Below are 14,019 nucleotides of genomic sequence, written 5' to 3'. Positions count from 1 at the left end.
CATGTGCATACATTTTTCACAGTTAATCTCTCATTCATTTGCCTCAGTTTCTGAGAGGAAAAGTTCAGGCATCTTAGCCCTGAAAATAGCTCTGTGTTGCCCAGACAGTTAGCTAAATTTGAGACGCAACAAGTTATTCCACACCAGCATCATTAAGGCTGGGGACTGTGTTTACCAGGAGGGCGCAATATCCCATTTTACTGGCTGAAGCAGCAGTCAGACACAAGAGATTGCCTCTGCCAACACAACTAGTCAGTTCTCCAGCCCTGGTATACCTGTACCCTGGCTTCCTCTCAGAGCCCTACATCCAGAGATGCTTCTTAACCTTCCCCAGGTTTTAGGCCCTACATTTTTTTGTACATCCTGGGATGAGAACCTCAGCAGCCCTAGACCAGCCTAGCTCTACTTCTGCTTAGATTTGCTATAGACTTTGGGCAGGAACCATGATGATTTTACATGCTAACAAGACCTTAATTGCACTTGCATTTAGATGCCTCCTCCCCTTAGCTGAGCTGAGTTCACAGCATGGAGGTTCATCACATGCCTGAATGTATAGCAGGTGACCAGTCTTTCATGCTGATAGAGAGGAGCTTATTTACAGCTGGGATCATTTCCAAGCTATAAGGCCCAACAGAGCCTGAGCAGGTTTGTCTGCCAAGGCAGGGTGGGTATTTGCAAAGTGGAGCTAATGGGGTTAATTCAGCACTCCCTTGCCTTTAGGGCTGTCCCAAGTTGCTCACCTGCTTTTAGTCAAGTGACAGTAGCAGCAGGTGGTGTAACCCACCATTTTCATCACCTTTATATTTGGCCCTCTAGCTATCAGGGAAAAGGATTTGGACTTGGTCTTACTAGCAGCTCCTACTTTCCCTTTGGGGGGGGAGGCAGCAAATGAAGTGGTTGGAAACATGGTTTCTGCCCTCTTCTTTATAGAGAGGTAGGCTCACCCAATATTTCATCTATCTACAGAAGCTACTCTGAAGGTACTGTTGCCAGGCCATTTTTAAAGAAGTGTATTACTTATATTTTTCTAAATAGAATCTTAAGTTCATAGACAATTGTCCTTTTTTGTTTTTATTTTTTTTTAAAAAAAGCTGCTTTGGGAATACATTGACCTAGGCTGATGCTCAGTATCAGAACCTGGTTCTCTATGATGCTGCAAGGGGTTCAAGGAGAAACAGCTGCCTATGGACTACAAAAGAAAGGCTGTGTAGTTGCCAATGGCATCATTCCTGCAAAGATTCCAGGAAAACTCTTTCCATGGATTGTAGTGCCTTGTTGGATAGAGGAGCAGTTGGGTATTTGATACATCTGAAGAAGTCACATATTTACAAAGTCAGATGCTGACATCAAACGCTTGGTAACTTAAGAAGGTTGAATTGTATGTTATGTTGGTGTAGTCTTCTTTTTCTTCCATGTCTTCCCTTCCTCTAGACTACTGGTCTTTTTTCCACTTTAACTTTGTAATGCAAAGCTATTTGAAATGGGTTATTCTATCTTTTTTTTAGCTTTCAGTGACTAGACAAATTCAAAGATTTAATCTCTTCTAATTCTGTTAAATGCAAAGGTTTTCTTCTGGCTCAAGTGCTGCTTTGCTGAAATCTGTCCTTTGTTTTCCCTCTCTATTTTTTTGGAATTAAATTTATGGTTGCCTCTCCACAGAGTATGAAAGTTTCTTTTTATTATTATTTTAAGTAAGAAATATAATTGCTGTGGTGTCCCACTTCCTGGATGACATTGGCAACTTTATGTGTGGCTACTGACATTTCAAGAGAACCATCTTATACAGGCAGTCTGTGTTTGGCTAAATTTAGCAAGCCACGGATCAAGTGGCAAGTATGTTCCACCCTGAAACCTATTTTAGGGAGGAACTCGGCATAGGCACCAAGAGGTTAAAAAGCTGTGTGTGGGAGAAGGAAAAAAAAGACAAGAAGCAAAATATTTTGCAGGAATTGTTGCTATGTTCTGAGCTTCAGTTCTTGAACACTGCAGCTCTGAATCACGTTCACTGGGGAAACAGCTGCAGCTGTTTAAGATGCTACTGCTCCTCAGCTGTTACCTTCCCTTTGCAGGCTGGGGTCTGAGCACAAATCTTCCTCAGCAGCTCAGGCTTAATGCACCAGCTTCTAACCCAGAGCAAATAAGACCTAGGCATGTACTCTTTTCCTCCAGCATTGCTGGAGAGTGCAGCAGTCCCTGCAAGAGGGCTGAGGTGGGCATGGATATTGTAAGCAGCCGCAGCAAGTTTCTGTAATGGATTTGGAAGGGCTGCATTTATGTGCCCTGTGTGCCTGAGAGTCCTGACTGCACTCTGCTGTCCCAGATCATGAAATATGTTTCTACATATTCAGTTGTGACTGGCTTAGTTAAAATTGTTTTGGAAAATTGACTTGGCTAAATCACAGAGAAACCATGGTGTAGACATGCTGGTCTGTAATTAATTGATGAGCGCTAACCAGATAAAAACTGGTTGTCAGCTCCCATAAGTGCATTCATATGGGTTTGTGCATGTGTAGCCAAACAGTTCAAACCTGGTTTTGATTCAACTGCTTCTAGACAGTGTTTATTCCCTCCTATAAAAGTGTATGTTAGCAAACATTAGGTGTGATCCTGTCCCAGAACAGAGGTGTACCACTGTGTGCCCATCCTCTCCCTTACTGCTAGGGCTGCCCTGCAATGGAAGATGCAGAGCCGGCTGCCTCCCTGGGAGCTCTGCCAGCGGCTGACTCAGGGCGAAGTATCCTGGGGACTGACTGTAATGGATGAGAGCCACACCCGGGCTGGTTCAGCAGCACACCTGGTGCTGTCTGCTCCGGCAGCAGTTGGGAAAGACACTGGTGTTTGCTGGCGTAGCCTCCTGACAGCGTGCCTGCAGCTCACCTGGGCTTCAGCCACAAGCAGGCCTGCGAGCTCACACAGCTTTGAGGTCTCATGTTGCCCCAGCCTGTGCGGGTGGGGAGCTGGCACAGTCCCTGTCCTTCTCTGCTGGAAGAGGGAGATGGATAAAACTAGGCTGGGGGCAGCTGAGTCACAGGCTGGCTCCTTGCTTTCTCTTGGGGCAACTTCTTGCTTGATGATCCAGAGGTATGTTAGAAACAGGAAAGGGACAGCTAGTTTCTAGTGGGGATGCTGGGCTGGGAATCTGGAAGTGTTGGAGATTCCCAGCTGTGCTACTAGCCTCAGCTTTCCCTAGAAACAAAACAGGGCTAATAACTACTCTTACCATGAAGTTCAAGCTATGGAATATTGGACATTACTAAAGGCAGTATTCATGGGACTATCACTTGTGTTTTTATTAGCAACACTGGCACTTACTAAAATAGGAATAATCTGGGGATCTAACAGCTTCTTCATCATGTAGCTTGCTTGTCTATTCTTTTACTGAGCTCAAGTCAATTGACAAAATAGTTCAGGGTCGTTTGTGTCAGCTGTTAGTACAGTGTGAGAATAAACATGATTAAGAATTGTTTTAAAGTTTTTATACTGTAGTTGCAGGAAAAAAGAGGGTGTTCCTTTTTTTTGTTAGGATGCACTACACAGGTCATTAGTATTATTAAATCTTAATACAGAGGTTTTGACCACCCTGAAAGGCATCCTGGCAATGAGGAAACTAATGCAGTAAGTGCTTTTGGTGCCCAAGTGTTTAGGAGAGATGAATTCCTAAGCATTCAGTACTCTTTCTTTCTTTTTTTTTTTTTCCCCCCCCCCCCCACAAAAGTCATGAGAGTACTTGGTACTCAGCCCTAAAAGCCTCTTGATCTCTGCAAAACCAGAGGCGGCTATGTTTAGCTTTCTTGGCATTCCTAAAGCTGGAGGAGAGGAGAAGAAAAATCACACCCTGGACCTGAAAGGAAACACACTTAATTTCTCCTGCTCATGAGAGAAGATCAAGTATTTCCTAAGCCCCCAGAAACTCCCCTGAAAAAGAGCAGCAACCCAATTTAATAATGATGTTTTTGTGAGTAGCCCTAAAATTTCAATAAGACAGAATTAAACCACTGCCTTGATCTTATTTAGGGCAATACAAGTTGAAGTAGGGGTTTTCAGATCAGAGTTGTCCTCCTCCATTTTCATTTCTGTGAAGGTGAGCAGAAGTAAAAGGGGTCCTTTCAACCCCTGCTTGCAGGACACAGCAGTGATGAAGAGCAGAGGACAATACTTCAAGGCTGCTTGGAAATAGAGGGAATCTAATCACCACCTTAGTGAAATGGGCTCTTCTCTATTGATTTCTGTGAGGGCTGCTGCAGACACTAATAGACTGAGGTGAAATTGTAAATAGACTAAACCTTGCTGAAACTGGAGTGGAGAAAGAATCTGTGCCCCCTGTTTATGGCAGGAAACAGATAAGGTCCTTAATGGAAGGTGAAAGGTGGAAGTACTGGAGCCCCCCCTGCCCCAAACACACATTCATGACAGGAGGCAGGGGCTTCTGCTGGCTATTGACTTGTCAAATACAAAAGGATTGAGAAAAGCAGGGAAAAAAAGGATGGTGTCCCTTTAATGCTAGAGGAAGGCTGTCTGAACTACTGCTGAACACACCATCCAGATCTCCCCATTTGTTTTCTTCCCAGACTCTAAAGTGAGCTACCTGGGGAGACGCAAACAAACTCAACACCCCTCACCCTCCCAACAGTGACATTTTAATCTTTTTTTCAGTATTTTCATCTTGCTGTGGGATGTTAGGGATGGTCACGCTGGCCTGAGGGAGAAGCACAGCTTCAGATGGGGGTTGTGAGGAGGTAAGAGGCAGTGATCTGAGGGTGATTCTCAGGCAAAAAAATATCTTGTGAGTCTTCTGTTGGCAGCTGAAGCTGTTAATGACAGTGAATCTGTTTGCAGAGGATGGGCAGCTGTATTAATTGTTGGCATTGACAGGTTTGCTAGTGCACCAGCCTGTTACTAGAGGTGGCTTGGAAGCAGGTACATGTCATGCTCAGCTGTCACCTCTGCAGGCTTACTATCTGGCAGAGAAGGGGTCAGTGTTCCACTGGCAGTGCCCTTGAATCTTGCAGCAGGAATAGCCAGAGCCACTGACAAGGTTTGAAGAATCTTTTAAACAGAGTATGAATTTCAAAAGGTGACATGAGAATGTGAGCAAATACATTGGTTTGTGTTGTTTGATCTCTGCTGTGTTCACGGTGGGCGTGGGGACAAAAAAGGAATTTGTGCATTCTTTGTAAGGGATGGAGGGAACACTTCATTCAGCTACCAAATCTGCTTGTACCGCTCCCTAGGTTTTTGGCTGCCTGCTGAGGTCAGAAGGGATAACAGTAGCACTGTGCTGGAGTTAGTGTTACTCTAGTCAGGAAGAGGGAGCTCTGTCTTGTCATCATAGGCTGAAATAATCTCTTAACATGGACACTGATGATACTTAAGCCATTAATGCCTCAGTGATAAATATCTCCTCACATTGCAAAGTGCTAGGAAAGTGGCTTTGATAAAAATCAAGATGATTGCTTAACTGGAAACTTTCTATTTTCAAGGCACTTGCACTGGGTTGGTGTATGACACTAGACTTGTGCCAACAAGTAAGGGCCCAGTGGGGCAATTCATAAAGTCTGTGGCCTGGTCCCTGTTGCCTGTTTGTAGGGGCCTCCAAAGCAGGCAGTAGGTCACTTACACTGCTGGTGATGGCAGATGTAGCAGCTGAGGTGCTGCAGGCCCATCTGTGTTTCATGATGGTCTCTTCTGTATCAGGAGGCCAGGTGTGAGCTCTCTCTGTGGGAGAGGAGGGGCTGCCAGGTCCTAAGGAAAGCTGGCAATTGGGTTAGTTTCCAGAAGAATCGGTGCTTGTGGGTAGCTCTCTAATGAATCCCAGGAGTTCTTGGAAAATGGTTTGCTCTGGTACCGCCAGCCCAGGACCATCCTCCTGATGGCCTTGGTGGAAGCAGGGTGGGTGTGGGGCTGTGTGAATACCAGCAGCATTTCTGAGAGGTGTTGAGCCAACTGCATATACACAGGTCAGCTCTTCCACCTGTGTGTGTTATGTGACGTTCAGGGAAGATTAGGTGTGTAGTACTCATGTGGTGAGAACTTGTGGCCTGTCTCTAGCTAGAAATTTGAGCACCACTGTCCCAGAGCACATAGCTTGCAAAATTGGATGGTAGTTTCTACAGTTGCGGTAGAGAAAGGCTAAGTTTCAGGGAGGAAAAAAGTGGCCATGAGAACTATTAAATTGCTAAAAAAAGACACAGACACTGCAATCTTTGCTATGACTCATCTGGGCTGTTATTTGAAAAAGGAAGGCTGAGCAGTTGTGGACCTCCTTGCTCAAGGGAGCAGCACTCATCTGTGAACTTCTTGTAGTCCTGAAAGCAGAATTGGTGTTAGGTGAGCAGTTCCCATGCTGAGCCTCTGACCACTGGTTTCCCTCCAACCACGGCCAGATGCAGCTTTGGGAGAGCTAGCAGGTCATGGCTGGCTAGTTTCTTCTGACTTGTTGCTTCCACTGCTGCTAAACAAGTTTGAGAAGTAAAAATCCAGCAACTATGTTCTCGTTGTCAACATTCTCCTGCAAACAAACAATGAAATGGTTGCAGGAATAGCAGTAATTCCTGGATGGTGGGGCTCTGCACTTCAGTGAGTGTTGCAAATGGGGGGTGTCTGCATTATCAAAGTGTGAGTGGAGATAATTTCAGGGCATCTTGGCAATGTTTTTCCCACCTTTGACTCTGTGAATCTGGAATAAAGTTCAGGCAGTGTTGTGAACTGCAGCAGCTTGTTCGGTCACCTCCCTTCAGTGAACAAGCCGTGCTCCCGTGGGGCCTTGCTGGGACATGAAAGTGCCGACAGATGAGTTCTGGCAAACCTTGCAGCATCGCTGCCTCCTCCCTTGGGATTAGGGACCCGTTGAGCCTCTGCAGGAAAGAGTATGTCCCCTCGGTTCAGCAGATCTCGGTGCAAGCTGCTGAGGAGGGTAGGCCTGTGCCGTTTTGCTGTCCAGTAGGCTGGGCAGTGGGCAGAGGGGTGCTCCTGTCCCTGGCCATCGCTGCTGTTTGCTCAGGGAGCGGGAGTTGGGGCGATAACGTGTCCCTTGTGATAAAGCGCTTTCATTGTTTGCCTGCTGGGTTGGAGCTCAGTAGGTGTTCTGCATTGCTGTGCGTTAAGGGTGTAGGCTGTTTAAAAGAATTTAGAAAAGGGACTTTGAATGGGCTGGGTCCAGGTGGCAGAGGGTTAAAACGAAACAGTTCCGGCAGTCGCTGGAGGGAGAAAGTTGTATAACATCACCTTACATCGAGTAAACATCTCCATCTTAGCTAGCCAGCCCTTTAAAATCTTGATGCGAGAGAGAAACACTCGTGTAATCATAAAGTCATCGTCTAAGGAGCTTTTTTTTTTTTTTGGGCCAAGTTTTTGCAATGGTGTATCGCCGTCCTCAAGGCAGGAAAAAAGATTACTGGGGGGAGGTAGGAGGGGAGAAAAAAAAAGGCTAGTGGCAAGGCTCAGTAGTTTAACAGTGCCACCTCCTGGATGGCCGTGCAAGGCAGGAATGTCCCAGCTTTGCACTGACGTGTCCCACACTTATTAGTTACCAGCAGTAGCCGTGAGGTCCCCCCGGACTTCTCGCGCAGCGCGGTGCGGGGCTGCGGAGGGGAAAATCGGCTGCAGCTTATACCCAGTCAGCGCAGCAGCCAGGAGCGGTCTTTGGTGTGCAAAGGCTGTCCCGAGCAGGGATTTTCCACTTCATGCAAACACCACAAGTCTTCAATATTTTTCATCTGCATGGGATAAAAAGAAGTCCTGATCTCAACCCCTCTCTCAGGGATGGGGGGGGGGGGCTCAGAACATTTTGACTCATAGTGGGGTGGGACAGATCCTCTTTGTTAAGGTCAGATCAATTGTCCAAACGCTGATATTTAAATTTCATAAAACATTAAAGATGACAGTTAAAGGTCTTTTGAAATGAAACGCCCCTTCCTATAGCACTGGTGTAAAGCTTTTTCCTTAGGAAAAGGTTAGGATTCCCTTGCATGGGGTGTGTGTGTATCTGTTGCCCCATCCTCTAGATCCCTGATCTGTTAACACCAACTAGCACAGGCAGCATGGATGTAGTGAGGCAGCCCTGCTGAGGCTGCACTGGGTGCTGCTGCAATGCCTGCTGAGCCAGGATGATGCAAGGGCAGCATGGCTGGGCTCCTCCTCAAGATGGGGTGTCAGCTGGAGGGTGATCACTTGCCTGGGACTGAGGAGCTGGAGCTTGGGGTGCTGTCGAAAAGGCTGTCCCATAGGGAGTGTACCAGAATAGGGTCTCAGCTTTGGAGGCTTCCCTACAGGGTGGGGTTCGCAGCCTTATTTTTACCGCTGCACTTGAGTTTCCATGAAGCTGAGCAGGATTCAGGACTGTCTTGCACGTGGGTGGCAGTCCTGCAGCAGTTTAGGCAGCTCTGAACTCCCACCTTGTTTTCCCCACTCCTATGACCCTTGCAGAGCCAATTCAAGAAGATAAACCAGCAGAAAGCACAAGGCAGAGGAGAGCAGCTTTCTGTTGGTGTGGTTTTGTGAACAGGCGTGCAGCAGAGCAGGGTGAACCCAGTGTGGGTGCAAGGGAGGGGATGGGAATGCATAACTGAGGTAGCATGGGTGCAGTTCCAGTAGCCTCGGTGCTTTGCCCTGAGTGCTGTGTTTGTGATGATCCCCAGTGCAGCTGGGATGGGCCTTCAGCAGCAGTGTGTGCTTCCTGAGGCACATCAGCTGCTTCAAGGTACTCTCAAGAGCACTTAGAGATGCTTAGGACCTTACAGGCAGCATTTTTCCCTCTCTAAGGAAACAATTTGTCTTTGCAGAGGTTCCAGTAACAGCATGGGTTGAGGTTTTTTTTTTTCTCTAGATGGTACAAAATATAATCACTTATGCAATACAGTAGACCAGGTTTCCAGTCTTCTCTCTGTTGTACCACTTTGGCAAGTTCTCTGGATTTATATCTGTATTTCATTGTTCCCCGTCCTCCTTGCTTTCGTCTCGTCCTATGGTGTTTTCTGTGGGTGTAGTTACTACTGAGGAAGCAGGAGAGGCAAGAACATCTTGAAATGACTGTGATGGAAAAATCTGGTAGTGTGGTAGGTCCCTCCTGAGCATCACTCCAGCCTGTGGTGGGGCAATGCAGAAACCTCAACAATGCTTTTAATGTGAGGAATGCTGCATCCTGCGACCTCAACCCTTCAGCTGAACTAAAGGGTCTGTGGTATGAGCCAGGCCAGAGAACTGGCTGAGCCTAAAATAAGTAAATAGAGCTACAGCGCGAGTCCAGTTTGTTGACACAACCAGGAATTCCTTCAGCCAGTTTTGTTGCTGAAGCCCTCCCATCATCCAGGTACAATTTAAGTTTTGGACTTTTTTCCAAATGGCTCATGATGAGTCTTTTTCTTACCAGTCCCTTCTGCTGTGTGACCCCAGTGTGGATCTGAAAGTCTCCTCTGTTTAATCCATCCTTGAGCCTCCACCCTTTCCAGACATCGAGCAGATTGTCTTCAAACTCTAGTATTTGTTGGTTAGCTCTCTTGCCCTAAGTGGAAAGTAAAAACCAGGAAATTTGCAGAGGGAATACTTCTCAGTCCTGATGGTGATATCAGTTGTGTGAAGGTCTGTACAGAGATTGCTATTTCAATCAAGCCAATGTAGAAAAATTTCCCTGAATTGCCATCACAGGTAGACACTAAGATTATTTTTTTGACACAGAATATTCTGGTATGGTTAAACCCAGAGATATCCAAAAGCCTACATTTCTCACCTTGGCTGTGTTTGGGGTTTGTGTCCACATTGCTCTTTTTTGCTGTCCACTGGGAGCAGTCTGCTATTGTGGACACTACTGTATGAGAGAACTGTGTGAGCAAGTAGCAGTGACTTGGAGTTGAAAAAAATTCTGCAGTGTCGTTTGCTTGCCACCTTCTGCAGTTGCAGTGCCAATGCTCATTGTGGTAGTGGTTCTAGGCCTGTTTATTTGTACTCATCATCCACAAGGTACTGATGTATTTCTGGACTCTTGTATCTCTTGCTATGTGTTTACCTTTGGTGATGTTGATGAAAGAATTAGGAATGGAAAAGTATTGTGTATTCCTGATCTGGAGCTGCAGTCCCCTAACATCCAGGGAGACTCAGTTTGATACTACTTCCCTGTTTATTAGGGAACAAACCAAGCTATGAATAACAAATACAAGCTCTGGGGCAAAACTATTTTCCATTCATAAAAGTCAACAGTAAAGACTAAGTAGTAATTTTTCAGTCTGTTGCAAAGAAATAGGAACTCCGTATTGGGACTAGAAAGCTACTGACAGCTTCTTCGGCTTTGGTTGTGCCACAGTTAATAAATTGGTTCAGCGCTGATTTTTATCTAGATACAACAAAGGTGTCTCCAGCTAAATGATGCAGATTACTGTAGTTTCCAATCTGAGCAGTTTGAACCTGAAAAAATAAAGGCAAACCAAGCCCGTTCTGTTGGCTTCTCTTGGCTTTCCAAATGGAAATAAAGTAGAAAGTTACAGCATTGTGTTTTGGGCTGAATTAAAACCTGTTGCACAGATACTGGAGCTTCTGCTTCAGTGATGATGGGGTGAGAAATCAAATTATAGGATGACAATTTTCTCTGGTCCTGATCCTATAGTTACTTGTGTTTTGGCATCTGAGGGGACCTGTAGGACCCCAGGCAGAGCACTGCTTAGAGGGAGGCAGGGCAGAGGGGGTAAATCACTGGTGCAAAGGTTGAGGTGGATCTTTGATTTTGGGTGCTCTGGTAAAGAGCATCTCAAGCATTCAGTGGGGAAACCTGGTTATGACTCTCTCTCTCTTCCTGCCCTGGGGCAGCCTGTTGTTTTCTGAACTGATGTTTGTCATGTAGGAGAAGGAGGTGAGGTTTTGCAAGGGGCAAGAGAACATCCTGGATCAAAGTATTTGGTTTTTCAAGGTAAAGCTGCATTAAACTGGGGAGAAGCAAACCAGCAACAACGAAGAATAATCCATGCATTTTATCACTCTGCTAACCCCAGCTGTAAAATTTACTATAGGAAAGCTAATAAAATGGGAGTCACACAAGCAAACAGAGAGCACAGGATTATTGGCAAACATTTATTTTGGCTCTGCTGGAGCCACTCTCCTGATCAAAGCACTTGGAGTTTGAACCTCTTTTAAGTTGTTCCCTGGTTGGTCTGGGAGTGCCCTGCTCTTGCATTGATGGCATGAGTATCGTCTGTGCAGCTGAGTGGAAGAAGGAAAATATCAGTAGGGAGAAAGAAACTATGTGTGAGGCTGCTTTACTGCAGCGTGAGACAACAGTAGCTTATTTTAGCTTTGCCAGCCACTGCCTGGTTTAGGAAAACAACCTAAGGCTCATTGTATAACTAGATAGTACGGGCATTATCACAGGGCCAACAGGGAATGCTTTACCACCTTGCAGGCTCATGCCTGGCAGACTGAGTAGCTCTGAAATCCTTATCAACAAAATACCCTGCTGGCAGAAATCACCTTGAGCCTCAGGCTGGGTCCTTCAGGAGACTCTGATCTCTTTGTTCAGGGTTCTCCCCTTCTCCCCCAGCTAGAGACGTTTGAATCCCTCTTGGCAATTAGTCTTCTGGCTGAAACAATGGCTCCTCTCTGATCCTTTCAGACTTCATGGTTGGTCTCTTGGTGGGGGAGCTCACCCAGTCTCACTTTCTGGACAAATACTTACCTCCTTCTGGGAGGAGGTAACATGGACAAGGAATGCAGTAGCCTCATGGAGAGAGGCAGAGGGAGGAGAAAGTTTGAAGGCCTCATGAGCAGGATCTTTCTATGCTAACATCTTGCATCTCACTTTATATGTTAAGAGCAGAACAAAGGCAGCTTTATTTCTGACTTTCTTTACGTGGTTTCTTTTCTCACCATTTTTGTCCCTTCTATATTTTTCTTTTTTCTGTTGGGGAGATTGTTGTAGACAGTGTGCTTGAGTTCAGATTCAGTTTAAGGCCAGCTCCTAATGTGTTTACACTAGAGAGGCAAGTGGGGAGCTGGGCTTGAATCTACCTGCTCTAATACCTTGGCTCTCCTTGCTGGCTGAGAGCTGTGCTGAAGAACCAGAGTGTCCCCTGCCTCAACAGAGAAGTCTGGCTGAGCAGCAAGGTGAGAGAGCAGACAGCAGGAAATTAATCCCGTGGGTGTTAGTCTGCAGAGGATTGCTTCGTAATACATTTTTTTACAATTCATATTTCTAAAAGGCTCTGCATTATCTAGCCAGACCTAGGCCAGAGTACTTGTTTTTGGGGGCCTCCCTGGAAATGTGGGTATGAGGGGAAACTGGAGCATCTGGAAGGCTGGCAGAGCAATCCAAGCAAGACTTTCCCCTCGCTCTCCCAGGTGTCTATAGGTGGCTTTCTGTCCTCATATCTGCCACAGACAGCTCTCTTGCACTGCCTGAGCAAGGTACTGAATCCATCATGTGGGGTCCAGGAAGGCTTTCCTGTTCTAGGGGTGTTGAACGCTATGGCATGTGCCATGTTAATCTGAGAGCTGCCCTCCAGAGAAGCCCCATCCTGCTGCTGCACAGAAATGAGTCTCTGCAGTGTACAGCCATGTAGCAAGGCTGGGTGGGCGAAAGCAAGATCTGTGGGTGGACCTTCATGCTGATCTAGGGGTGTGCTAGTGAAGGAGTGGTGGGAGATCTGTTCATGTCTGGCAGTTTTGGACTTTGCCTGCTGAGCTACAGAAGTCTCCGACTAGGCTGTGCATGACTTGGTAGAAACACTGTAGTAGCTGATTTAACTCAGCTTTAACTGATTATTGAGTGTATTTGTCGCACATTGATCATTGTGTCTGCCTGAGCCTTGTGGGACCTCCTGGGGACCAGACTCTTAGCCCATCTGTCTCACTGAAGCATTTATCAATCCTGGGAAGGTTAGTTCAGAATAATCTGTTAAAGAGACTGGGGTCTATATTCTAGGTGGATTCTTCATCATAGTCCATTGCATGAGAGCTGAGGGTGAAGAAAGCTTTATGCTTTACCTTCCCAGTGTCCTCTGGGACAAAAAACTTTATTTTTGGTGGGATAACACCCTTTAGATATCCTGTTCCCCTTGCTTCCCTTTCTCATGCTGCAGAGCACTATCAAAAGGATAAAATGGTGCCACTCTGGGATTATTTTAGGGCTACACTGGAGAGTGTAGAAGTTTAAACAATGGATCTTTATGCAATGAGTAGCATCTTTCAACATAACAGAAGTGACAGCATAAAGACACTTCCAATTCAGGCAATCTTGCCAGCAAGGGCTGAGAGCCCAGAATCTGGCCGTGGGGTTCACTTTGTGCCTCACCCCCCTGACTTCAAGGAGAGCTGGCTGGAAATGTGCAGATCCTTGTTTTGGCAAAACCCAACAGCCTCCTTGTTCAGGCTGCAAATCTCTGCAGGATATTGCTCTCAACCTTGCACAGCTGAGCTATGTTCAGAGCCTGGGTGTTGCTACAGTGCCCTTACTAAGCTTTTTGAGGCAATTTCAGAAGACAACTGCAGTAGCTGCCAAATGTATTTGAATTCTGGTGTGATAGTGTGAATACACCACAGACCTACTGGGACAGCAGGGGTTTCATTAACTGTGCTGGGATCAATGAAGATGAGCCCTGTTTTTGTTGCTTGGCCATGCACAATGGTGTCTGATTAGAAACAAGAATTCAAGGAAGAAACCGAGGCATTTCTTAGGCTGAAAGGGCAGAGCCCTTTTTAATTTAGACAGCAGCTGAGACCTTGAGCTGCTAAGCTCTGAATGATTTTTAGACAACAAAGCTCCATGGCTCTGTGGTACAGCAAACATACCTTTCTTCTGCTATGGAGAAAGCTCTAGTTTAAGCCTTGGAGTTTGGGTATATAATTTAGTCTTGGCTCTTCAGCTTAATTCCAAGAGGAAAAGGGCAAGCAATTTTTGTGATAGGAAGCCAAATGTTGTTCAGCTGGTTCTGGGATTTGCAGTGCCTGTGTGTGAGCTGGGAAGTGAAGGGTCAGTGATGGAAGATCTTGAGGGCCAGAAATCTGATGCTTTAGAGATTAAATTCCTACTTTTTGGGCAGC

Source organism: Athene noctua, chromosome 2 (genome assembly GCF_965140245.1).
Source record: "Athene noctua chromosome 2, bAthNoc1.hap1.1, whole genome shotgun sequence".
Taxonomy (NCBI): Eukaryota; Metazoa; Chordata; class Aves; order Strigiformes; family Strigidae; genus Athene; species Athene noctua.
The sequence above is the reverse complement of the archived record's forward strand: the minus strand, read 5'-3'. Positions refer to the sequence as shown.